Source organism: Buteo buteo, chromosome 12, assembly GCF_964188355.1.
Source record: "Buteo buteo chromosome 12, bButBut1.hap1.1, whole genome shotgun sequence".
In the NCBI taxonomy this organism is placed as follows: domain Eukaryota; kingdom Metazoa; phylum Chordata; class Aves; order Accipitriformes; family Accipitridae; genus Buteo; species Buteo buteo.
Window position 1 is genome coordinate 3788515 of NC_134182.1, and position 26265 is coordinate 3814779.

General features: G+C 39.8%; 1 protein-coding gene across 7 annotated transcripts in view; it reads left to right on the forward strand.

Moving 5' to 3' along the window:
* The window catches only part of NRXN1 (neurexin 1), a 718668-nt gene that overhangs the window by 623281 nt on the left and 69122 nt on the right, over positions 1 to 26265 (forward strand). The gene's annotated exons all lie outside the window — the stretch shown is intronic.

Genomic DNA, 26265 nt, shown 5'->3' on the forward strand with positions numbered 1-26265 from the left:
CTCAGAAGAGGCAGTGGCAGCAGAGGGAACTCTGCACCCTGGGAGACTCGGGCTCCAAGTCAGAGGCTGTTGTTTACTGTTTGTTGAGGTTATTTGCATCTCATGAATTTAGCGATATATTTAGTAGCTTTCAGGTTTTGTCTGTATAATATGTGGGGGAATTTAATTATCGGGAAAAGGAGGGGGAAAAACAGGTGAGTGAATTAAGTACCTTCATGTTGTAGATACCCTGAGTAACAGCATTCAGAATTTGTGCTTTAAAAATCTACAACTTACCAAGACGTTACTGTGGCAGGGGAGATTCTTTTATATTTATTCTGTCTTTATAAACCCCCTCAAACAAAAAAAAGGTACACTGCTAAAAGTTTTTCCCCTGTTCACTTGGTTCACATGCTTGCTCGTGTGCCCACTGTGCCATCAAGCCATGACAGCTACGCTCCGAAATCCAGAAGTAGGACGAGGGGCAAAGAAAGCATCACGAACCGTAGGGAGGAACAGGAGCACGACATGATGAATGAGGTTAATTTTCTCAAGAATGAAAGAGAACGTGTTGATTAGGCTGGGAGGCTGAGGTCAAGTTGCCTGTTTTCTGTGTAAAACCTCAACTCACAGTTTGAATTTGATCGGGGCATCAAACTCAACACTTCAGCTTTTCTGTCTGTGGAATTTTGTACACTTTATACTATGGACTGAAAACTATAGTGAAGTTAAAGTAAAAATTTCTATTTTATAAACTGAAGCAGAACATTCAAGCTAAAAGTGAGCTTTTAAAAAAACATTTTTACTTGTATTTTCAAACACAGGTTTTATGCATTTTCCTTATTTATGTAAAGTGCATAAGAATCCAAAGGAAAGGAAAAAAAAAAAGTGGGCAGGGCAACTAAACCCCAACTACAGATACATGGAACCAGCTGCCTCCAAAAAACAGCGTCCATTGCAGGCTGTAGGTTGCAGTTCTTTTAATGATCACTGTAGTAAAATAGAGTGTTTTTATTAAATAGGCAATAAATTTTCTTTGTTATTAATTCTGTTTTAAGCAGTATCTCCCACTTCATTACCCAACTAGGCTGATCTCAGTATTTTGCAGCAATGAAATGTAAGACTTCATCAAAATTACCCAGAGGAAGATCTGTATCTAAAAGTGCAGGACATCCTCACAGCGTGGAAGAATTTGGGCCTAATTAACGCTACTAAATTAAAATTAAACTAAGTTAAACTGTTCTAACAGTTCCCAGCATGCTTTTGGCCTCTGCCACTCTCTCGGGTAACTCCCAGGCACAATTTGGGAGGAAGAATATCACAGGGACCATTCCCAGCTGGCACCTTGCCTGATCTGTGGGCGATGGGAGTTTACCGGTATAGTTGCTTTGCCAGTTGGCCTCAGTTTCCAGGCGTATTCCCCAGTATGTTCAACACACTTATTTGGATGTTTAGCCACTAAGATTGTACTTTTTGGGGTGTTCCAATGTCATATTTGGGGAAGAAGAAGGTTTCTTAAGCTAACAACTCTGGGGAGGTGTAATTTTTTCTGAAGAGAGAAAACAGACAATTAGGCAAAACGATCTTCCAAAGAGCTTCTGTTTCTAGGCTGTGGTGCCCGAAATAAGGTGTGCCCCTTACCGCCTTGATCAGAGCAGCTACACAATTTTTTTAGAGCACCTTTTTTAGAGCAGAGCGACCTCAGTGCAACCGTGCCATTCCCTCCTCCCCTCCTGGCTGAAGCAGCTACACCAAAATACCGCCAGCACTTGCTCTTTGGTGTCCCACCATCACGAGCTTCAAGCAGGCTCCAGGAGCACCCAGAGGTGGGCAGCATCTCACCAAAGCACGTTCGGAGGGTGAAGGTTTCGATCAGCCTCTCTCACCTATTAGCCTGGCTGGTGTGAGTACTTGATGCAGCCCATTTGAAACTCTATCTAAGAGCTCGAAATCAACTTTTCTGAGGAAAGCATTCAATGTTAATGTCATTACAGCACATGGCATCCTGAGTGTATAACTGAGCCCTTCTTGCCATCAGCAATACACAGTGGCTTACTTCAGCTATGTCTAAACATCCTGCCTGGTAGGGTCTGTGTTGTCATTACGACTATACGCTTAATTAGTCAGGGTCTGCTCTAGAATGCAGTTTGCAATCAGGCCTGTGATTTGATTTAAAGAGATTGATAACATCCCAAAGTCAAAGCTGAAATTTGTCTGCAGGTATGTTACTCGTGTAAAAAACTCAGACCTAGGAAGCTACTGAATCAAATTAAGGACACAATTTCTTCTCTTCATTAATTCCTGTTTTCTTAATCTACCTGCATGTAATAATTTCTGTGCTAGTGACCCACAGGGCTCCCACGGGTCTGTCCTGCAGGGTGCTGAGTAATCACTTTCCATCCTGATGTCACTGGGAGATGAAGGCATTGAACATCTCATGGAAAATCTGCTTTTAATTTCTGCATTCCCTTTCATTTTTGTCCTTTACATTTTTTTCTGTTTTTTATTTATATATAACCTCTGCAAGAGTGTCAACTACATTGACATACTGTAATGCACAAGAAGAAAAGTTACCTTTCTAGCATTAATTAGGTTAGTGAAGAAAATATGCAGCTGAACAGCAATTGCTAATGAAAAAGCCTTACATTACTGCAAACCAGTGCATGTCTGAAATAGAATAGAAGCAAATGATCTAATCAGTCAGAGATTGTTTGCTCCATTTGCAGAGGTATTGAATTCAATTAAAGATTACAATACTTAAAGAAGATCATTTAAATCTCTATTTATAGTAAGCGTTCTTTCAAAAAACCGACCATGTTAGTGCTTAAATTGATGGAGTGTGTGCTTCTCAGCAGATATCTAACTAATGCAATATATGATACAAGATAGACATGATACTTCCAGAAAGTTTGTGGAATACTGTCGTGCATGATTTTAGACAAATGAGGTCTTAGTGCTTCTGAAAAAAAAAAAAAAAAGCTTTTCGTTAGTGACTCTGCTCTAAATGAAGGTTTTCCCTACTTGGAGGCTGTGTCATATTTTAACAATGGATGTTTTGGTGATGACAGACATCTTAATTATTATACTTGTAAATGTACATTTTTCAAAGGGGGAAAGGTACTCAAATCCTATTGAATGTCAATGGTAGGTGAATGCCTCGTTTTCCTTAGCGCCTTAAAAATCGTCGTGTGTTCCCCTCCTTTGATTCTGATGGCACCTAGAGCTGTCAGCCTTCATGCAAAGCACTGCATAAACACATAGGAAGTGACAGCCCCTGCCTCAAATAGCTTACAGAATAAACAAAAGGTATCAGGTAAGGAGGGGGAAAAAAAAAAAAAAAGGAAATTAGGAGGTGGGAGGAAGAGGGAAATAAAGAAAGCATTGTGCTGTTTCCGTGTTAACAAGCAACGTGCGGATTTGCAGCCATGGTGGGAGGGATAGTTTACTGCCCGGTTTTTGATCCAGGCTCTTCAGAGAGCAGCCCCCCAGCTACAGCTGTCCTGTAGGATCACCTCATAGCTTACGGGAGACTCTGGGGCAGGCAGTTTAAGGACTGGGCCACCCAGTTTGTCCCAGTTGGGTAGTTGGTGCAAAATTGGCACAGGTTGGGTGGTTGATGAGAGGCTTCCTCTACTTTGCTTCTCACTTTGCCATTGGCACTTGGGGGAGCCCATGGCCACCGGCGCGGGAGCTGAGGATGGCGGGAGAGGTCCTTTCCTCCCTCCGCACTGGAAAGGAGGAGGCTCAACATTTTGCATACCTTTATGAGCATGAAAAGAAATCCTCAACCTTAAGTGTTAAAAGAAAAGGACTTCTGTTAAGTGAAAATATGCAGCTATGTGTTGCTAACTCTTGGGGAGCCATAAGTATGCACTGGGACTCAGAAATCACGAATTTAGTCTAAGAATATCATTCTCTTTATGAAGTTATTCAGCAGTATGATACAGTTAAGTTCTTTTCCTTTTTTATTTTTGACACTTTTTAAAAGTCTTATTTGCAAGTTTTTGTATTCAATCATGAAGGCAATAAACTTCTCTTAAAATTGAAAATAAAGGAGATTGTTTATATATATATATCTATATCTATATGTATAACTCCAGAAGCTGGAATGTTAAGCAAAACATCAAGTACTGCAAGGCTTGCAATAAAAATTGCAAGAGTTGGCAGAAGCAGAAAGGCTTCAAAAGGACTTTGAGTATGGCTTTTGCTTGAATTAGGATAGCACAATCAGGCCTTTAGTGTCTCTTTGTCATGGCTTTGTGGATCTGTATTAACTGGAAATCATAAATGAAGTGATAGTAAATCAAGAAGAATACGCTCATTTCTCATCCATTTCTAAGGATTTGATTATGACAGCCCATCCACAAAGCAGCCTCTGCTCTCATGTGTTGGAAACCATTTCTGAAAGTTGTGTGCTGAATAGCTTTTTTTATTTTTCATAAGGGATTCTGGCAGTCCTCTTTGTTCTCATCAGAGTGGGCTCTTATCAATAACACTAAGCCACTTAACAGCAATTGCAATATACTGTAAGGTGATTGCATGTTTTGGAACAATAGGCACTGATTTTTGGTCAAGCAGAATTAAATTGACTTCATATTAAATTGATGAGCTGAAATTTGGTCAGTTGCCTTGGAGGGCATACATCAGGTGAAGGGTATGTTTCTTTACGTGTATTGAAGCAGCAGATTTAGATGGTATTCATTGTAGCAGGGACAATGACAGGCTTGGCTCAGTGTCTTCACCTGCGAAACAGAAACAAGCATTTGAAAAAGATAGGGGTGTTTTCCATGGAAAGGGTTCAATTTTAAGAACGGTACTTGAGTACATAATCTTTACACAGGATAGTAAACATGAATATATTTTATGGAGATACATTAATCGTTAAATCAAGGTAGTTAATAGGAGGAAGAGGATTTCCACCCATCTCAGTTTAAAATTATCCACTGTATGGTTTGCAATGCCTGCTCTTATACAAAGGGGTTGGGTTCCTTCCGTGCCTCTGCACTGCTGCCGCTTTTTCCTCTGGATTTTCACACCAACCAGTCCACAGTTCATCGGCCCCAGTAGGCAAAGCTCTTCCCAGGGGTCTGGTAAATCACAAAGATTTGACTCAACAGATGCTCACTAGTGTAAAGTGAATCCCATAGCTTCCAGCATCACAGTGCTCGGCTCCCATATATGCTCGCTAGATGATAGAAACTGGGGAATTCAAGTGTTAAGGATAAATCTCATTTGCAGTAGGATCTCTATGCAAATATGTAGTTGTGGAAGTGCTCACATTTTAATTGCAGGTAGATGGAAAAATAGCTAGGTACATGAAACCTATGCCCTTTTTTGCCTTTTTTTTTTTTAAATATCATACTATGCGTTTTTAGTTTCTTCTGGTGATCTTTGATAATTTGATTAATTATTTTAAAACATAATTGTTTGTTAATACTGACACTTAAGTAAGATCTCTAAAAAACTGAAATAGGATACAGTGAACACTAAAATTCTCTACCTATGTTTTAATATTTGCTACCTGATCACATCTGACTTTCCCATTCTCCTACAGAGTATTTTCATATTGAATACTGGCTCTTCGGTTGGAGTCTTGAAATTATATAGATAGGGTGGCTTTAGAAAAGCAGCATTCAGCACACTTGCATGTTGGGTGGGTTCATTGGTTTGTTGTTTTCAAGTATGACTTATGTGATCGCATGGTTGTCTGTCTGTCCTTCTTAATAAATACTGAATCCCTTGACCAATTCAGTCAAATCTGTCTTTGGCATAAAGATTTCAAGGACATTAAGCTCCCAGAGAAGCCAAATTGCGTGAGTTCTTGTGCCCATCCCGGTCTTCTGCTGCATATTACAGGGCCATGTTTGGCCCTGGTTTGTGTTTAAAAAGCAAAGATTAAAAAGAAAAACAAAGTGAATGTGTGTTTGGGATGAGGTTTTCAAAAGTTCCCTCAAACTCATTAATGTTTCTGTATTACTTCAATGTTTTTTAAAATCTTATCCTAAGACACTTATGTAGAGAGAGATACTATAACAGTGTCCTTAATGCGTAACTTAGCTACTTGAGAAATACAAGCTTTTGTGCATGTAGCCTTGCCATTGAAGTCCTAAATAATAGCGATTGTCGTTAGCTTTATAGTCTACCAAGAATTTTGCCTCTGAAACCAGAGCTTTGTGTCAAACGCGGAGGACAAGACTCGCTGTTAGTTGTTGTTAGCGTTCGTTAGAGAGGAAGGGTTCATAAAGGCAGTTTGTAGCACAGTGGGCCACCAAAGGTAAATCTTAACCAGTTGCTCGGGAAACTACAGGCATAAAAATGCCTGGACTGATCAGCAGTCATACTTCACACCTACTGCACTCTACAGTCCAGAGAAGACCGACTTCTGCGTGGGCTGCTTTGCCTTTAGCTCTGCTGTGGATTACCTTCAAGAGGCACCAGTGGGGTCTCTCTAAAACCTTGAGCACTGCTTTGAAAATCCCCCCTACAGCGTGTACACACAGGGGAAAAAAGAAGTTTGTAAATTAAATTACAACATTGTTAGTATCCAAAGGACGTCAAGACACTTGTCTAAATTGTTGATTAATTGGCTGCAAATCAAAGTTTCTTTTTAAATTCAATTCGGGAAAAATGTATCTGAGGTCACTTGCAGCTTCGATTTTGTTGTTCTCTTCTGTCCAAATGACCAAGCTCATTTATTACAAAGTTTGCTTTATCGTGTGGTTTTTTTAACCCGGATTAGTTTATCCAGTCTCAAATTCTGAGTCATTACAGTTTTTAAATATGGTGAAATTTAGTTTTCAAGTAGAGCAAACGTAATCTTGATACCAGCATTTTTCCCTAGCACACTGCTTTTCTTTTTTCTTGCGAAAAATTGCTCATGTCACGTTAGCACTGTAATATTTCTAAAATGGTATCTAAATGGCTGCTAAGCAAAGTCACACCCAAACTGAGCCAGTGATTTGTTCTTGGAGAAATATTTCTCTCTTATTCATGGGCTCTTTCTTCCAACCACTTTCTTAGGAAGGGTCTTCCCATATGAAGCGGTGCTTGGTCCTGTCTCATACCTTGTGTCCGTCCGCCGTTCCCCCTCACCGCCTCCCCGCACACTAACCCAACATCATTACATCAGGATTATACGGAAATGGGATTGTTTCACCCAGGTGGAACGAGAGGCTGTTGCAGAGTTGGTGACCCATAACCGTACAGTCACGTAGCTGTTAGGCACTTTTCTGCATTTGGGATGGCTGAAAAGGCCTGGGTGTGACAGGCACTGCTGATTTTCAGCAGCCTGGCAGCGTAGAAATCCTGGCGTTGTGTCCGAGAGCTGCTGTTCTCCTGTGAAAAGACGGTGAGAGTCGTTCAGTCCTCTTACCATTCACGGGAGCTGTGGTAAGCCTGAAGATCTTGTTCACCGTTTCCTTTGGTGAATTTCTATGGCTGAAGTACTGTGTGTTTTACGCACTCGGCTCACACAATTTCCTTTCAGAAACCACGAAATAATACATTCTAGGGGTTTTTTTACTTTTATGTGCGATTCCTCAGAGCTGAGGGAAAGAAAGGCAGATTGAGTTGGGTGTGACTCTCCTCTCCCAGTGGTGGGAACCCAAAGCAGGTACCCACCTCCGAGAAAGCACACCTTAAATGTGTTGCTACACTGCCAGACCTCCCCCGGCATACAGCAGCAAATTATCCATCCTGCTGCTGCTGTGGCAAACGATGATTGCAATAGGTTCCATGCTATAGGTACATGATTGGCGCTCAGGTTAATTACTCCAGGTTGCAGTGTTCGATGTGCTTTTATGTATAGCTGGCAAGGACCTATCTACAGCAGTAGGTTGTTTGATTTTTTGTTGAACATCAAACATGTATCAGAACTTTTCAAAATGTAGGCGATACAACCATATTATATACTGGAGGTTTCCTCTAAACATGATGGTGACAGTAGCGTGTGACGCCTTTCTGCTCACTTACTGTTATTAGGCACGTCTGTTTCACAGACTGCAGATCACTTCCTTTAATGAATAATTCTTGGGACTATGTTCAGTTAATAAGCTAGTATAGAAGGTTTATTCAAAAACCATTTGCTTCCCCCGCCCCCGCCATGGGTAGTACCAACATCCTATGTCTGTCTTGAATAAATCAATAATTATTTTATGATTTATTTAATTTAATCTGTTAGCTAAAGTTGTCTTTATGTATTTGGTTCCACTTGGTATTCAGCAATCGATCTGAAAAGCTGGCACTTACATTTTGTATATATACGGGCATTGCTTCAGACTTAGATACTTTCTAATAGTTATGTCTCCATGCTCTTTACCTAGAAGATTTGCAATTCTGTTACAAAAAAATTTTGCATGCAGGCAGTGTGTTATTTCTTTGTGTAGTTTTCCTTTCTTTTAACCACTCTCTGTTGACATGTCCCTTTTTTGCAGTATGGTTTTGCAAGCATATATATATATACACTTACAAAAGCCAGATTACGTTATTAGATTGGATTTTTTTTAATGCAAAGGTGAACAGTAAAGTCTCTGAAGTGACTTAAGGAAGAAACCTGTGAGACTTGCCAGTTTCTCCCAAGAGGGACCATAAATGATGGGCAGGGACATCTTCACTGAGGAAGAGAAGAACTGGATCTAACTATACAACTCTCTCCTAGAAGAGCATAGAAACATGGACTGAGAAATAGGAACCATTTCCTTAAAATTGACTCTGGAGGGTAAGACAATATATTGACCAATTAAACAGAAATCAGAGACCTAGGTTTGTATTCTGATCTGGGGGAAATGATACCATCTTCTTCCAGTTCATCTCCATTAATAAACTGAGAACTTCCCTGCTGTGAGATGACAATGGGGTGAGGATGAAATCCATTAATGGCTTTGATGTGCTCAGATGGATTGTTAAGGATTATGTCTGTATCTAGAAACAAAGAAGTGGAAGTACCAGGTTTTAGGAGAACATGTAAGCAGGTAAATTAGAAGTAGTTCTGGAAAGAGCAGAAATTATGTGGGAGGAAGGCCGTGCGAAGAGATTGCATGGTGCTGACATACCCCCAGATCCAGGAAGAAAACAAAGAAAAAAGGCTTACATAGGGAACAAAATATTTGAAGGTATAATGTACTATATTATCTTGCTACATCTTTTAGTCTAGCCACATACTAAATGTTTGGGATTTTGTGGGTGGATTCTGCCAATAAGAAAGACTGAAGAGGTTGACAGGGTTTTTGAAATGCCCATCAGCTTGCACGACGTTTTGCTCAGCCCCCAGCATCACACTATAAATATAGAGAACACATTTATTCTGACATTTTCGTGCTTTAAAAGGAAGGATGAGGTCAGAATAAATGGCCTTAGACATATCTTAAATGACATTTGCATACTGTTTTCAGTTTTTTCAAGCAGGGCATTAATATCTGTGCTGAGTAGATGCTGCGATAATGCTGGGAACAGCAAGAGTGAGATTCTGATGTCCATGCAGCCATAGGTGACTCCACTGACTAATAGATTCAAGAGTTGATCATTTGCTTTTCTCTTCCTATCCAGATTCTCTTGTGACTTTCGCAAATGTGCTGGCGTTAATAAGTATAAAGCCCTAAGGGAACATTCCCCCTTCCTTCTGTCCCTTTCTGGTCATATCTTGGGAAAACGAGTGTAGATCCAGCCTCCATGTTTCACAAGGCCACAAATTCACTAAAATTAAGTGTCTGGGAGATTTACCAAATGCTTTAGGGAGATTCATCTAGACTGAATGTGTTCAGTAAAGCTGATAATTCCTTACATTAATACTAAGACTTAGTTGTTTAATTCCAGGCTCCCAGAGGTATGGAATACGACAGTCTGAATACATTTACTGTAGGTGTGATGGACTTGCTAATTAACTGATTTAATCGATACTGAAGCATTATCAATACCTTTGTATATCATGCCACAGTGTAGGATAGCAGTGGTAGCTAGATGTGTGTTGCCTTCTAAAAATTACAAGTATTTGCATATGTATTTGAGTGTATAAACATAATTTTTTAGTTACATTTTTGTGGTGTTGTCCAATTGCAACTAGGATAGCATAAACACTTAAAATATTTTCCTGGTAATGTCATTGACATTAACATTTCCTCTCCCTGAGGTAGATGCTGGTAGCTTGAATCACCATGTGCAGGAATAGTCTAAGAAATAATATTTTTCTGGAATAATCCAAACAGCCATATTACAATTAAACGAGAGATAAAGCAGTCGGCGCATTTTCTTTATGAAATGGCAGTCACAGTTGAAACCGTATGCACAAGTGGCAGGAGAGGAAGGGTCAGAATGTGATTATTGTTTTCCTCAATTAAATGATTGATGGACGAATGATTTGGGATTACCCAAAATAGTTTTTCTGTTTTGATCAGCAACAGAACAAGAACAAAAGAAAAGAAAATCTTTTGCTCAAATCTATTTCTCTTTGAAAATTTTTTTTTTATTCTTTATGGTTAAGTTCAGGCAATTCTGAAAAAAAAAAAAAAGATTCAAAATGAAAATTCAAACAAGACCAGTGTTTAAAAAATGTTTTGAGTTTATTATATTCATCTAATTAGACATAAATCTGTAAAAGGCTGAGATCAGCCCAGTGTTTTCAATCAACTGTCTGAAAACTTTACAAATCTGTTGTTGCAGTGCCTCCTCTGTAATTGTAACTGACCTTAGCATTTAAACTTTTGCAATAGTTTTTGTCGTGCTATAAGTCCCCACCGAAATAGAGACCATTATCTATTTTTTCAGTGTTATACAGGTAAGCCTTTAGAGGTAAGCCTCTAAAGAAATTCCTACAATGTGGGGCTAAACACTTAATTTAATATCTTCATATATTAAAAATAGCTATCAGCTTGCTTACCCTGTGAATATATTAAAGTGCTTTGTTTTTCCATAAGAGGGAGTTAACAGATGTCTGACATGATAATTTCACCATATGGCGATTTCATTTTCTTTCTAGTGCAATATTAAAATGATAATGATGAACACTGAGTAACATTGTTAATCTGAGTAGGTGGAAGTTTCACCAACGTTTAAGAAGCAACAAGGGGTGATTTTAACTTGGCATTGAACTTCACAAGAGGTATATTGTGGTTTTCCCTCTTTAGTCCTGTGGGTTGATGGTAAAATGAGCTAGATCACCTAACGAGATTTCACCACCTCTGAATTGCGGGATGCTTCTAGTGGTGAGGGCAATAGCCCTGTCCAAGGGATGCTCGTGGGGTAAATACTCTGTTTTCTGAAAACAGTGAGCAGGAGAGCTAATGCATTGCCTCCGTGTTTCTTTCACATTTTTTCTATTTATCAACAGTTACTATAGATCTCTCAACATCAAAGCGTACCATTTGTCTTATGTAAAGTTTATCCCTCTATGTTGGTGATATATGAAAAGTCTTGGATTTGTCAGATGAGAAGCCTGAGCTGTGAACTGTTGAAGGTTAGGAGGGTATTCTAGGAAGGTATTAGCTTCTGCTTGCCATATTCCTGTGCTCTTCCCAAGGCATTTGCTATTAACCATTATGAGGAAAGAATACCAGGCTAGATGAACCTTTAAACTGACCAGGTCTGGCCATTTTTATAACATGGTGTGGCTTCTTTGTTGTTGTTGTGTTCTGCTTTTCTGAACATAGATGCTCAAATTTCAATTAATGGTTAGGTTTTAAGCACACAGTTTCCCCAGAATTATTTGCAACTTTGCTCATACCGATAAGCTGACTAGCAAAACAAACAAATGGCATGTTTTCCTTTTGGCAAAGCAAGTTCATCAGTAAGAAACTGTACCCATATGACCTACATAGATGGAGCCAAGGGGAAAAAAAATCGAGAAACATTAAAGAAACTGTATTCAGGTATTTCAGTCAGGTAACAAGGAGGGTCTGTATGCCCATGGAAGAAAATAGGAAATCAGAGTAAAACTCTCAGTTGGCATTCCCTTACCTCCTCCTTGGTCAAAGAAAAGAAAAATGCAGTGGCATGGGTGAGAGTCACAGCGTGAGCATCATTTTATATACCAATGCTATAACAGTAAGATAGAGCTGTAATGCTGCATTATCTGAGTATTGGCTGTAGTAGTTGAAATTGCTTTATTTTGTTTCAGTAGTGTAAAAGGAAATTTTATAAAATTTATTGCCGATGAACAAGGCATACGAGATTTTTCAGATGATACCTTTGGGCCTGAGTACACAGAACAATTCCTATTCAAGATAGCTTTTAAATATATGTGAGGTTTTTTTAAACATGTGCTTAAGTAAATGCTGGAATTGGACGGGATTTAAACACGTGCTTTTCAAGTCTTTTCTTGAATGACTAACCAAATTAGAAATAACGCTGCCCATTCTGGTGCCATCTTACCCTAGGACTGAACTAAAGGTAAAACCTGAATCAGTTCTCATTCATTCTCTACAGAAGGAGGAGTTCTGTTTTCTTTCATTTTTCTAATTAAAATGTGACATGAGGTGTGATTCTGATATCTGAGCCACTGTTTTGTAACAAAAACCTGAAATTAGTGAATTGTTTTATTTCTGTCCAGGTTGGGTGTCTGTGAATTACATTCTACAAAACCTTGCCCACAGGTGATAGGGCATGTAAAGTGCAATCTGATTTGCTCATTTTAAATAGCTCATTAATGCCAACATTCTCTTAATTGTGGTTCTTTCTGACCAGCAGAGCATTTACTGGTGATCTGCAGAAAAGATGGCTCATTACTTTCTCGGCTCTGCTCCATTTTTTCCACTTGCTGTACCACACTACTGATGGTTAAAAAATACATGAAAAACTGACAGAATGTTCTCCTACATACTCTGCTGCCGTACTTGCCACAAAAACCTGTATTTAACTTCCTGTGGGAGAGAAGTGATCTGTGGGATCTTGAATAGAAAGTGTTTAAGGGCTGCGAGGCCCTTCTTTATAACGATGACGTTTGGACAATGAAGACATTTTGAGAAGTTACATAGGATAAATTAATCTTCTTGGAATATCCAATAGTTATAACTATGGTCCCAGTGAAGCTGAAGAAGTTACGGGGTGCTAGCACATAAAACATGAATACACCCAACCATGAATAAAAGCATAGCTTAGACCTGCCAATATTATGGCATATTATGGTATAATATAAATTTTGGTATAACTTTCCCCAGTACAAGCTTCCATGACTCTCTCCAAGTTCCTAGCTCTGACTTTGAAGAAGAGCTGGGATAAATGTGGCTGATTCTGCTACTTAGGTCAGTCCTTTCTGCCCAGGCTGCCAGCAAAGCTCTCATTTAATGCTGGAAGCGGTGGGTTTTTCACTTGCGCTCTGGGAACTGGAGTGAAAACACCCGTTGAAAGCACACAGGGTAACAAGCAGACATTGCACAGAATAACTTGCAGCCACTATTGACCAAGAGGAAATTGTACCTCATGAGCTAGAGAGGATGAACTTCTGTTGCAAATTCCCTGGGCTGTGCTGGCAGGTTCCTTAGTATTGTCAGAGCTCCCACATTTTTGTTTCTTTGAGAGGAAGTGTTTCTCAAAGAAGGACAAAAAGCTATTAGTGCAATTGAAAGCAGCCAAATAGCTAATTCTTAAAATTTTGTTTTAATTACAAATGAATATGCTCTGAGAGTTGGATCAGAAATGTGTATTATCCTGGCACCAGAAACGGACAGAAATTAAAGGGTAACAGATCCTTGACTTTGGCTAAATAAACAAAATTGTTTAATGAATGCTTCGTACATTGAGCCAAATTCTCAGTCGCAGTGGTACACCTCTGTTGACTTCAGTTATGAGCATCAGTGTAGCTGAGAGGAGAATGTAAATCACAAAATTGTTTCTACGCCCTACCTCAGAGCAGCCTGTGTTTTCAGAAGACATTCATCACTCTCTTTAGAAATAAATTTGCAACAAGCCAAATGATGAGTTTGAAGCATAAAAGAGGGAAGCTAAAAGTTAAGGGTGACAGCACCAAAGGTTAGGGAGACAGTTTTGACTGGAAGAGCAAGAAAAGCTTGAAACAAAGGCACATGTGTGGATTTAACATACTCCACCGCCATCACCAAGACAGACAAAGCTGTGCAAGAAAAAAGAAAGCAGGTGCTAGTGAGCTGAAAATTTCAAATGAACAATGTGCAAAGAGGCAGCAAACCACCTGGGTTTGCAGTCAGTCCCCTCAACCACAAACTACTCCGCTGGGCGCCAACATGGTGTGCTATGGCATATGCAAATGATCCAAGATTTAGGTCCAAAGTTAATGTTCATTTATACAAGACAAATTAAGAGCAGTAGATTTGTTGTGGGATAAGACTCTCTTTCCCCTGAATATCATCCTGTCATTTCAGGCAGCGCGTTTAATTTGCTGACCGATTTTCTGATTCAGATATTGTCAGTCCTTGAACGCTGCCTGAAGACGCACGGGACTCGGCACGGTTGCCTACACAGAGGCGTCAAGTGCCATTTCAGGTGCCCTGGGTTATCTGACACTTGCCCAGGGGTTGCAGATGTGACACGGGGCTTGCGGGAGCCCTGTGTCCTTCTGGAGGGGGGATGAGGGGCAGCCGGCGCTCCCTGGGGTGTCAAAGGTGGGCACGCTGCTGTGAAACCGTGCCCTGACCATTAAAGGAGCTTTTGTGGCAAGAAGAGGATCCTCCCTCCAAATTTCCTAATGTTCTTTTGCTCAAAATAGGATCACGCTCCTACCAAAGTAATGGCAATAATACTAATATTTGACTTTTAACGCATCCTTTCCAATCAGCGTGCCTCTGTGGCTTTTGCGAAGGAGATTGGATTGCTCCGCTTATTTTGCAGAGACACAGAAGCCCAAGTGACTTGTTCAAAATCAGCAATCAGCAGAGACAGGGCATGGGAGAGCTCGGGTCTCCTGAGGCCACCTTTGTAGTTAAAAGCTGTATTTGACACAGACGAGTTTCACCGCATAAAATAAGTCGGTAAATGGTTACAGATTTACAACACACACAACCCTGAACTGCATTAATCAGGTTTGTCGTGGTTTTTTTAAATCGTATAGCTGAACGTAAGAAACTATTTCAGGTTAAGCTGCAGTCCTCATTTTCAAACAAACAGGTTTTTTTCTTCTCTGATGGGGGGGGCGGGGAGAAGGTAATTGTATTTTGTATGGTGATAGGGGATTTGTGCTGGCTTCAACCAGCTGCTCAAATCAGCGGTAACAGTCACTGGCCTCCCCCACCACCATCGAATAAAGAGCTGCCGCTGAGTCTATTTCTCAAGCTTAAGCCAAATCGCTTTGAAGGCTTGTGAAATTCAATTTGCAAGAGAATGGAGGGATCCTCTCCATGTAATTTCAAAATGGGGAAAATAATCATTGCTTTTACTTTGTTCAGAGGATCCGCATAGGTAAAGCGGCAGCATCCTTTGGGCCCCGAGAGGTTGACCCTGCGCCTGGCTGCCAGCGATGCTGGACCCTGCATCTTTTTGCCACAGCCGTTCCCTTCGTTGGCTGAGAGGCCGGTGCGTCGTCGTTCTATCTGCTTAAGGCAGTGCTTTGTATCGCGCCAAATTACATGGAAAAAGGGTTTCATTACGATAACTCTCTCTTTAATTGACTGCATTTGTATTTGTCTCTTCAGCATGGAAGATAATCCTGTGTATGGATAGGCAGGCTTGATCTCAGATTTATAAGGTGTTTAGATTTGTTCTGTTCAGTAGAGAATGTGTAAGTATTAGCGGATTTTTTTACAAGTCTCCTGTTAGGAGCCATCCTTGATCCTATGGCTGCCTTGTCTGCCGGTAATCTTTTTCTGTGCCTGAAGAGCTGACAAAAGCATCTGGGCCTCCCTGGCAGTAATTAGGGCGAGCTAACTGCCTGCTGTGCTGAAAAGCAGCTCTGAGATTTGAGGAAATGCAAGTGCAAAATGCAAACTGGCTGGCATGCCAATACCTTGTTTCCTTTAGACAAAGGAACCGCTGCATTCAGTTGCATTTAACTGTGACCGTTATCTTGTTGGGTTTTTTTTTAACTCAAAAGTTCTGCTAAACCTCAGGTGTTATCTTGAGAGCTCCAAGCTCAGAGTAAGGTGGGTGTTTTTCTTCCTCTGTTGCACAGCTGTAAATCTAGAATTGCCTTCACAAATTAATCAAAAGCCTTCAGTTTTCAAACACTGCATTTTAAAAAGCTAATGGAGGAACCTTCCTCTATCCAAAAACTTTATTAAGACTTACAACAGCAATTCCTTAGTCAATCTCTTGATGTCAAGTCATTAGGCACTAAGTATTTATGCAGCTTCCTCCAAAGTGAAACTTAAACATACATAAACCTGTAGGTGGAAAAAAGATAACCTCAGGCTGCAATCTAGTAATTTTGTGTCCAGGAAGCCTACCTTCTTTAGAAGAGATTGAACAGGAACATGAGAAGGGACTGCTTATAACATATATTTTACTAATACTCCCAGCAGCCTCTGTGCACTTGTGCTCTCAGGTTTGAGCAGCCTCGCTTACCCCAGGATGATTTGCAAGCTGAGGGTGTAAGTGAGTGGCGGGTTGTGAATGACCACATCCCCAGCAAAAAGTTGGGGGAGCAGCAGCTAGGTCTGGCAATTTATCTACTTGGATATGGATTTATTTTTTTTTTTCTATAGGAAGAGAATAATGATGTAATTTGTGAGCAAAATCCTGCCTGGCTCCTGTGTAGGCTAGGTAAATTAGGCCAAAGTAGCCTGTTCTTTTTCTCTAGTGGACTTTTGCAGAGGCTGGATGCAGTTTGTGATCTTTTCTTTGAACACTGACTAGCGTGTGAAGATGCCCTAAGATCCTGCTTTGTCTATGAGGCCCTCTCTGTGACAGATGTTTGTTACTCTTGACATTCCTTTCTTTGATATTCATTACAGTGCTGTTACAAGGGCTCTCTTCTACTCCTAAAAGCTAAAGCAGCATCTCGTGATTTAAATGGTCAGAAATACAAATTTGGTATTAGAAAAGAACAGATTTTTTTGTTCTGTAAATCAGCTGAAGACTTTTCTTTAAGTCTTCATCTTACTCTATGGCTTCCTGATTATCACATCCCCTTCTTGCATCACTTCTCCTGTTGTAGCATCATCATGCTACAACACTTCTTCTTTCTCTACGGGAAGTAGCATCCCCTCCCTCATCGTAAGGGGTGCAGTGTCAGTGCTCCACCATAGACTGGCTGACAACAGGTGCTGCTAAGTCCTGCAATTATTTTTCTTTCTCTCTTTGGAGGTAATTATCAACAAATCTTGAGGTTGGTGGTTTTTTGTGGGTTTTTTTTTAAGATTATAAATGCATTTGCCACAGCACTGCACCTTTGCTGTCACTTATGCTCAGTTCCACCACGGTGTGCCCTGAATCTGTTTTGTGATACATGACACAATTATATCTCAGGGAGATTTGCTCTTCCCTTCCCTATGTTGTATGATTAATTTATATGCAGTCAGTCCATGCTTGGAATGAAATAAGTTTTTCATCTTTCTGCCTTTCTTTACATTTTTGTGCTCAGTGGTTTTTTGAGAGGGAGTTTTCCACAAAGCTGTTTTGGAATTCATTTTCACTGAGAAGCTTAGTTAAATAATTGAAACAGCCAAAAAATGGCTTAAAAAGGGGCAAAATGTATTTTCTTGTTTTGCTTCATGAACAGCTGAGTTTGAATACAGATGCAGACACTAAAGTAAATTAGATTATCTCAGTTCAGTATTCTGCACCACAGTTGCAATCCCCATCATTGTCCCAATCCCCATATCTATAAGATGGAAAGATTAAGTAATAATGAAGACATGTCACTGCACCTGCTTTCACTGTATCAAGCTACTTACAGTAAATCCACCCATAGTTTCATTTTCCCCCCTCTGGCATTATCTGTTGTTCACAGCTCCCAGCTGAGGGCCTGATCTAGATCTCCAAAGATTCTAAAACCACATTTCTAATCATTGCCTGTTCATATTTGCCTACAGATTTTGAAAACAAGCTGCTTTTAAAGGTCTGTCTAGATAAAGTAAACTAAGCATTTGAGTTGATGCGTGGCTTCATTTGTTAGAAGACCATTTAACCAGAACACTGGTTAAATGGTGAACATCTGGCACATAAGGCGGTTTAGTGGCTCCAACATTGCGACTGGCATGGGCACGTTTTCAAAGGCTGTGGTGGAAAAGGTTTCACCAAAATAAGGTTTTTAGGTACGTGTGTAGACTCTGAGTCCACAGGAGCCACCCCACGACGGCAGAGAAAGCTTGCATCCTACTCCGTCCACGGGAAGGCGGTGCGTTTGCTCAGCAGCTCTCCTACAGCAGCTTCTGGACCTGCCTGTTACCTCCGATGCCCTTCCAGCTCAGCGTGGCAGCTAGCTCCTGCTGGCACAGCTCCGAGTCCCCGAATCACTTCTCAGGATAATACAGACAAGATGAACATACGGTGGGTGATGTGATAACAGAGGAAGTAAACCCATGAAAGGGCTGCGAGTCCAGAAATAAGGATCAAAATCTGATCCATTGCGTTGCTATGCTCCTTGAATAAATTACAGCCACGTCAAAGCTGTGTTTTGTTTTGGCACTGACATGCCCTTTGATTTGCAGTCTCTTTCTCTATTCCAACTTATTTCTTTTTCCCTCTCTAAATTGTTCTCCTCTATCAATCAGCACTGTTTTATGCAAGAATTGTGCTTTTTTTATTATTATTTTTTTCTGCTTCACTAGTACATACTGTGACGATGTTCCCCTTTACTGTCCTCCAGCTGTTTTTCTTTCTTCTTTTTTTTTAATGTCAGATGGCCCCTTGCTGTTAAGGTCATGTGCCATCAGCCTCGCTGGAGAGTTTGAGTTCCATGGCAGCCATATAATTGACTTGGTATCATCTCACTGAAAGGTCACAGTGTGCTTTGGAGGGTGCTTTTCCCTTGTCTTAGTAGTATTTTGGATAGGTAATGATGTTTCATGCAATTCCAGACTCTCGGTTTGAATTTACAGTTTTTCTTTTTCTCTAAGTGGAAAGTAGATTTCATATTAAGCATAACTTATTGTACTCAACAGCTGCTGTTATGATGCGTCAAAAATGGCCTATCAGGATTGATTTGTTTACATTGAACCACAGCATCTGAAATTTCCCCACGTATTTCTGTCCTCATCTGCCCAGGTCTGAAGCCCTTGGCTTTGGAAACGAAGCCGCATGAGATGAGGTGTTAGGGAGTGGGAGGGAAGAGTCCTACAGACCCTGTAGCTCTTCTTGGCTTCTGCTGATGCTTTTATGAATACAAGGAGAGTTCTGCAGATGAAAAGCAGGGCAGGATGTATCTGGAGATTAAAATTCTCTTTGAGCGCTGAAAACAACTCTTGTTCCCTGTTGTCCTGCAGTGGCCTAGACCCAAAGTTATCCTTCAGCTTGGTGCTGACTCCTGCAGCTGCAGCAGTGAGGATGTTTCCTGTTGTTTCCAGAAAAGGACCAAACGTCAGCCCTTCTCCATGTATCAGTAGTCCAGGCATTGATTTGTTCCTGGTTCTTCTTCTGCAGCAAGTCCCTATCTTTTTAGGTGATGCAACCAAAACATGAATAATAGAAGTACTTCAAGATAAATGCTATTAAAAACTAGGTGCAACCCTTGTAGCATTGCCATAATGATAACTTCTTTATTCTTTTTCTTTTTTTTTTATTAATCTGTCTTTTATTATCTGCAACTTAGAGTTCACATTGTCAGGTTTTACTCTGCAGACCACAAAGCTAGAAATTTAGCTTTCTAAAAATGGAAATGAGATTATGATATATGCATTTGCAAAGGCTGGAGTTTAGAGAACAGTGCCAGATACCATAAGACCTGAAGGTCTTACAATGAAAATTAGCCACACGTGTATGTACTAGAAAAGATTAGAACAATGGTTTCACGGGACTGTCGCTATAACATTTTATTAATACACTAATAAACCTAAACTTTGGAAATGGCGGGTACTTTCATCTAGAATAATTATTGTAATAGAAGACTTCCTGGGTCATTTTTATTGTTCTCCTGTGGGGCTGAAGCTGTTCTGGTATAATGGAGTTTGCATATTCAAGATATTTTAAGACCTATGAGAAGGTCATCTGTTAATAACAAACGGTGAGTCTGAACAGCTCCGCTAGGCTCTGTTTTATAGCTTGTCTTTGGACATAAATGTAAGCTTCAAAAGAATAATAATGCCCAAGCCAGTAAATAATATATCAGTCATCCTTGCTAATCTAGAAAAACTGTGCACGCTAGTTAAGCCTATAGGTATTAACTCCCTTCATTGTCTGAACAGAGACCTTTCTAAATCATTTGCTTCATATAACAGATTATGAATCAATTGCTGTGAATTGGGGAGTTCTGGTGACTTCCATTTTATTAGATTTAATCTTTCTCCTGTCATGGGTGTTCCAGGGAACTGGGTCTCTTCATTATAGCCCCCTGTTGATGGCAGAGATGTATTCCCTTGCAGAAAAGCTTCTCCTGCAAGCTGTAAATTGAAGTTGAGACCTAAATTTATTCCTTCTAATACCTCATGCTGAATGGCCGAACTTCAAACTAGTCCCATAGCATCAACTTTGCTGTTAGTTTGACAATGTTGCATTTCCAGTATTTATCTGAACCGCATAGTTTAGTGCAAAGTATCCCAACTGTTTTCTGTAGATGCTGTGCTTTAAATAATACTTCTTCTACTCACATATTTTATTAGCTATCAAGTAGTTTGTATGCCAGTTGGTGTTCTGAGGTTTGCCCAACATGTTTTATGGTTGTATTGTACTGGGTTTGAGTGTTTATACCTTGCTGATGCTCCATCTTTTACATAAGCCTGGCAATGTAGTGTGTATATATATATATCATTCAAGATGTGATATTTGATTTTATTTCATTTTTCTGGGCTATCATTTTCAAACACCACCAAAAATTGCCTTGATTTTATCAAAGAAGAGTGCATTTGAGTAATAATCAGAACAAGGAATGAGAAAAACCTGAATTTAGCAACCCCCAGGCATTTGAACAGCTTCGCCTAACCATTTTTGCCCTTTCAATAATGCCTTACAGTTTTTGCAGATGGCAGTGAAGTCCAGTGAGCTTACATACGGAGGAGACTGCAGTAACTTTGCAGGGGTTTTCCCCTTCTTTTTCTGTCTGGACAGGTTTGGGGTTCTCATCAGTTTTTGTCCAAAGAGCAGATGTCCTTACCTTTACAGTACAAAATGCAGATGAGAAGTCAACGTCTTTTTTGATGTGGCTGGCTCAGTTCAATGTATATTTGTCTTAATGGTTGTAGACACTCAAAGTGCTTTGATATGAGAGGTTGCAAAGAACCATCCTGTCAGTAGTTACAAGTGGGATCGTGACTCAAGCCTGATTTCCAGTGCCTCCTACTCCTGTTTTCTGGAAAGCAGGTACTCTCAGGCTCACATGGGACCAGCCTCTGTCTCTCTGCTGAATTGCAGTGCTGTAAATGGGAGTAGCCGTGTGCGTAGGCATCTGGAATAAAATTACATCAGTAAAAATGCAAGCAGAAATTTTGGTCGGTTTCCTTAGTTATGTGGGGAGAAAAACTTGCCATTGAAAATCCTTTTATGTATTTTAGTCACTTCATAAGAGACTTGTGAAGGCTTTTTTTTTATTTCCCTTCTTTGACTTTTATTATATATTTCTGCTTTCAGGATCAAGCATTTCTCCTGCCTATGTGGCCTCTCTTTGACAAGTCTGTTCTTCTAACCAGCTGTGTCAGGCTTCAGAGATGCTTTTAGAAACACCTGTCCTGTGGTATAGAGGCTTGACAGTCATTCCATTTATATCCTTTACTAGTTAAACTCATGAGATTCAAGTGTATGGTCAAAGCCAAAGTGTTCCTTAATTTTTTTCTAGCATTGCTGCCAACCAATCTTAAAATAGAAACTTTCCCCCAGAGTATTAATATTAGTGCACAGAGAGGCGTGCTAATTGTGCAGAAAGATGAAACACAAACCTTTCAACTTGCCTTGCCATCTTTCTCCTGTCCCCAGCTGCTAAACCTTTTCATTTCTGTGCATCTTTAGCTCTTCACGGTTACTCCCCATTGGACCCGTAACAGTGCACCGTACTTCTCCTAGGTGCTAGCTCCTACCCCAATGGATAAACCCAACTGATGAATGACCTTGTCTCTGCCTCTCAAATAGTTTCTTTTTGTCCCACATGTATGAGAACAGTTACTTTCACAGAACACAGGACTTAAGAGTATTTTTGCCTAGTAATACATAACAAAAGTCCCCCTTAAAGGAAAGCATCCTTGTTCACAACCAGTAATGAGACTTTGAGTTCTGGATATACCAAAGAGATGGCTCTCGGGAGCAAAGCCATTAGTGTGCTGATGCCATGACTAGGTCAGCAGGTGAGCAAAGCTGCCCTGTAGCCCATCCACATGAACCACTAGCCACGAGATCCGTAGTCCCACAAGCAGTGCCGGAGTGCAGATGTTCTCCATTGCCAATCATCCACAAAGAAAAGACCTCACTTTAGAGTTTCCTGTCCCTCAACTGGGAAAGAGATGTCATTTTCATGCCTCTGTGGCAAGGAGGCTTGAAAGGCCTTGGGAACACGTAAAATAAAATCCATTTGGGATTTTGAGGTTTGTTTGTTTTTCTTTTCTCCTCAAATAGCCTGGGGCTAGTATTCTCTGCGATCCCTTAAATAGTAACCGCATAGGTTCAGTTTTAGCCTCCACATGAAGTAAGTGGGATGGAAGCAGGAATATTTGAGCAGGAAGTTTTTTCAAGTAAACTTAAAGAAAACAGCACTTTCCACTTTTTTAACTGAGAGAAAAAGGTGGTGGAAGTTTGGGAAAATTGTTACTGGCCAGAAATGCTTCACTCTTGTTCTCTATTTAGATGAGAAGGAGCACTATATCACAGACGGATTTCTTGCGATTGTCTTCCCATTATAAAATAATGCAATAAAATAACACTGAAAATGAAACAGAAAACGAAAAAGATGAGAATGTATAAGGAAAAGGGCTCTTAATGTTTAATAGCTACCACTAAAGTCCCTAATTCAGGCTACCAGTTCTTACGCTTCTGTAAGTAAGATGAGGTGTCAAACATTATTTAAAGCGTATGTGCTGTGAGATTGGACTACGCTTTGTGTTTCACGATTGATAAAGTATTGTTCCTAAATAAATCTTGCAATTCTAGCTGCAGTGACACAAATAATAGAACATGAAGGTGAGAAAGAAAATGGCCAATTTGAGTGATACAAAAAGAAGCTATGCTTCATTTGGTCTTAGAAAATAAGGCACAGTACAGATATGATTGCCTTTCTTCAACAGTTGTATAGGATTGCTACTATATAAAGCTCTCCCTGCTTACGTTTTCAGAGTGACTCAGTGATTTGTGTATGTTGTGCAGTGCATTTTTCAGTTTTGAGAGACATGTTAAGGTAATGGTTCTGTAAAATTTTAAATGTTGGAACTGTATAGCACATTTTGTCATCAGATTCTGATTTGTTCGCAAATTATGTATTCATGTGTAAGGGTAGCAAAACCAGGCAGAACACTGATCCTGAGAAAGAACGCAGCTCACAGAAGTACTTGTCATTTTATTTTTGTGTCTAATGGTCTATTTTTAAAACCTAAGCTTCCAGCACCGGGCACTTAGGAGAAATTCATTCTCTTATCTTTGAAAATAATATCAGCCTAAGTTACACCTCCTAGACCTCTCATATCCATTAGCATTTGTACTGTCTGATGATGTTTATACTTCAAGATTATTTTCAACGTTCAGCCTAATGAAAGAAAAAGTATGCTTGTTTCTTTACAGCAAATATGTAAGTGGCCAATAGATTAAAAATTACATTTACAGAGAAAATGTAGCCTGACTTCATAAGAAAGTCAGATTGACAAATACCATTGGCTTCTTGTGTTCACTTCAAGTTGGATTTAGCTAATGCCTGTGTGGTTGTAATCTCTGTGAGGTTACTTTATTACTTAGAACACATGTTTTGAAGTGGCAGTCAAAAGGATGAGGGCTTGGGGTTAAAAGACTTTGAGACATAATAATTCTTAATCAAAATCTCATTTGGAAAAAAATGGCACCTGGATTCAGTAAAGCAGTAAAGCACCATGACTCTTCCAGGGAGTACAGCAGCCTGTCTTGACAGTGATTTATGTTCTTTTTTGCCTACCGTGCCCAAGTATATTATCTAGGTTGACATGCATATGTACATATATCAAGTGAGGTCTCAGCACCTGCTACAGTCCCCGTACTGAATTTATCCTTGTCGATACCTCTGAATATTGGTAGAGAACGAAGGACACAGTCCCTTGACACATATCAGCCAGATATAGCACGACATGATTTCGGCACAAGCTGGTCATATATTTAGACTCCAGGGCAGAAGTAATTAAGAGTGGTATTTGATTGTCATCTGGCCTTGCAGTTGTTCTTGCCCTGAGAGTCTGGTGACTTGTAATCTTACAGGTCAACAAGCAACCACCTAGCTTCCATATTCTTTGACATTTCAGGGACTATTTCTGTGCAGACGTGAAGCAAGCACTCTGTGGGAAAAATATTACAATAATAGACGTGACTCTTGAAATCTTGTCAAGTGCAGAATAATTTAGATTGTTCTGCAAATCCTATGCATACATTTTCCTAAACTAAAAACATGCTGCACTATTTGAAAAATACCTAGCCTGAGTATTACGGCCTTAGGCATTACAAAAAGTTCACTATATAATTTACTAGAAAATTATAACCTTCCAATAGGTTTTGAACCATCCTGTAAAATTTAATACAAATACAGCATTCCAGCTTGGAGTTTTCTGGGGCATCACTGAAACAAAACAAAAAAGATGTACAAATTAAATTTGGTTGAATAATGTTTATATACTCTTTGGATATCACTACGACTGTAGTAGATAGGATTTCTTCATAGAAGTTATTTGTGCACTAGTTTGTCTTTTCCTAATCTCTTCCTTCCCTTCTACCCTCAATGCATAGGCTATTTTTTTCTATATGGAGCTTTATTATCTTTTTTACTTGCATTCAAGTTAAGTCTTGCTTAAACTCCTAAGCGGACTCTTTAAAATTATTTCATTTACTTTTGTAAACAGCAAAATATGACAAGCCAATGCAGATCCTGTTAAAACTTGCTAAAAACCATGCAAGCTCACAGCACGCTTTAAGGGACATAGGGCAAGAGCCATAAAGGCCTCCAACATCTGAAAATGGGTTTTAGAGAGAATGTGGGCGATTAAATTTTTTTAAAAAAAAGTAGTCCAGAGCTCCTCTACTTGGCAAAAGCTTCTGGGAACCTAAATTAATTCTGCTTTGAAATTTGGGCAGCCGAGTTCTCTAGGTACCTTAGCTTAGGGTTTTCCCCATTGAACCAGACATGAAGTTAAGCTGCATTTGAGTCGTTTCAACGATTCTCTGCAGCAGAGGCTGTTTTTTCTGGGTTGTGTCTCAACCTCCTGTCACTGAAGAGTTACTCAGAATTTCCTCCTGATGGTACAATGTAGCTTTGTAACTTCTTTGAATTTGCTGAATTTACATGCAAGTAGTCAGATTCCAGCCCTGTGACTGTGCACCAGAAATAGGAGATTTCAGACAGACCTTACTCTCTGCCTTATTCAGTGGAATCATCAAGTTATTGTCATCTAATTATTACATGGAACATTTAATGGGATTTGTGCTGTAATTATGAGTTTGACCAGGACACATTAAGGAAAAATCTTAGTGTTTCATCAAGTGAATGGATCATACTTCAGAAGATGGGTGAGGTTATTTTCAGGAGTAATGCACAGAAGTGAAGAGTTCAGCCTTGATTTATGAAATGTACAAGGCACATTATAAAGCAAATTTGAAGGGCAGTATCCTAAAGTGATGAGGACATCTGGGAGAGGTTCAGCAGTGAAAGAAGCGGTGACATAAATCACAAATGGGCTGTTCTTTGGTTGAAGATGTATATTAGTGGGAAGGCTATGAAATTTGCATTTGATTCTGGTTCAGGCTGAAGTAGCTCAGTGCCAGACTTCAGATCACAAGCATGCTTCTGTGATCGTCTTTTGCACTATACTCTGCTGCAGAGCGAATGCCCCCAAACCAGTGTTTTGGGAAGCAGAGCTGTATCTACACCCGTGCCTACAGTGTTGAAGGTGCAGATCCTTTTAAAACAGTGAAGAGGACTGACTCCATTAGAACATCCTTCAAATTTTAGAAACAGAAGTGAGCTGCAACAGTTTAAAAGTAAAGCATTTTTTATCAGTGTAAATGTATTATTTGGAGAAAAATATAAGTTACAAAGAACATATGTAACTAAATAAGCCATTTTACTCAGGATTTTAGTGACTTTTTTAT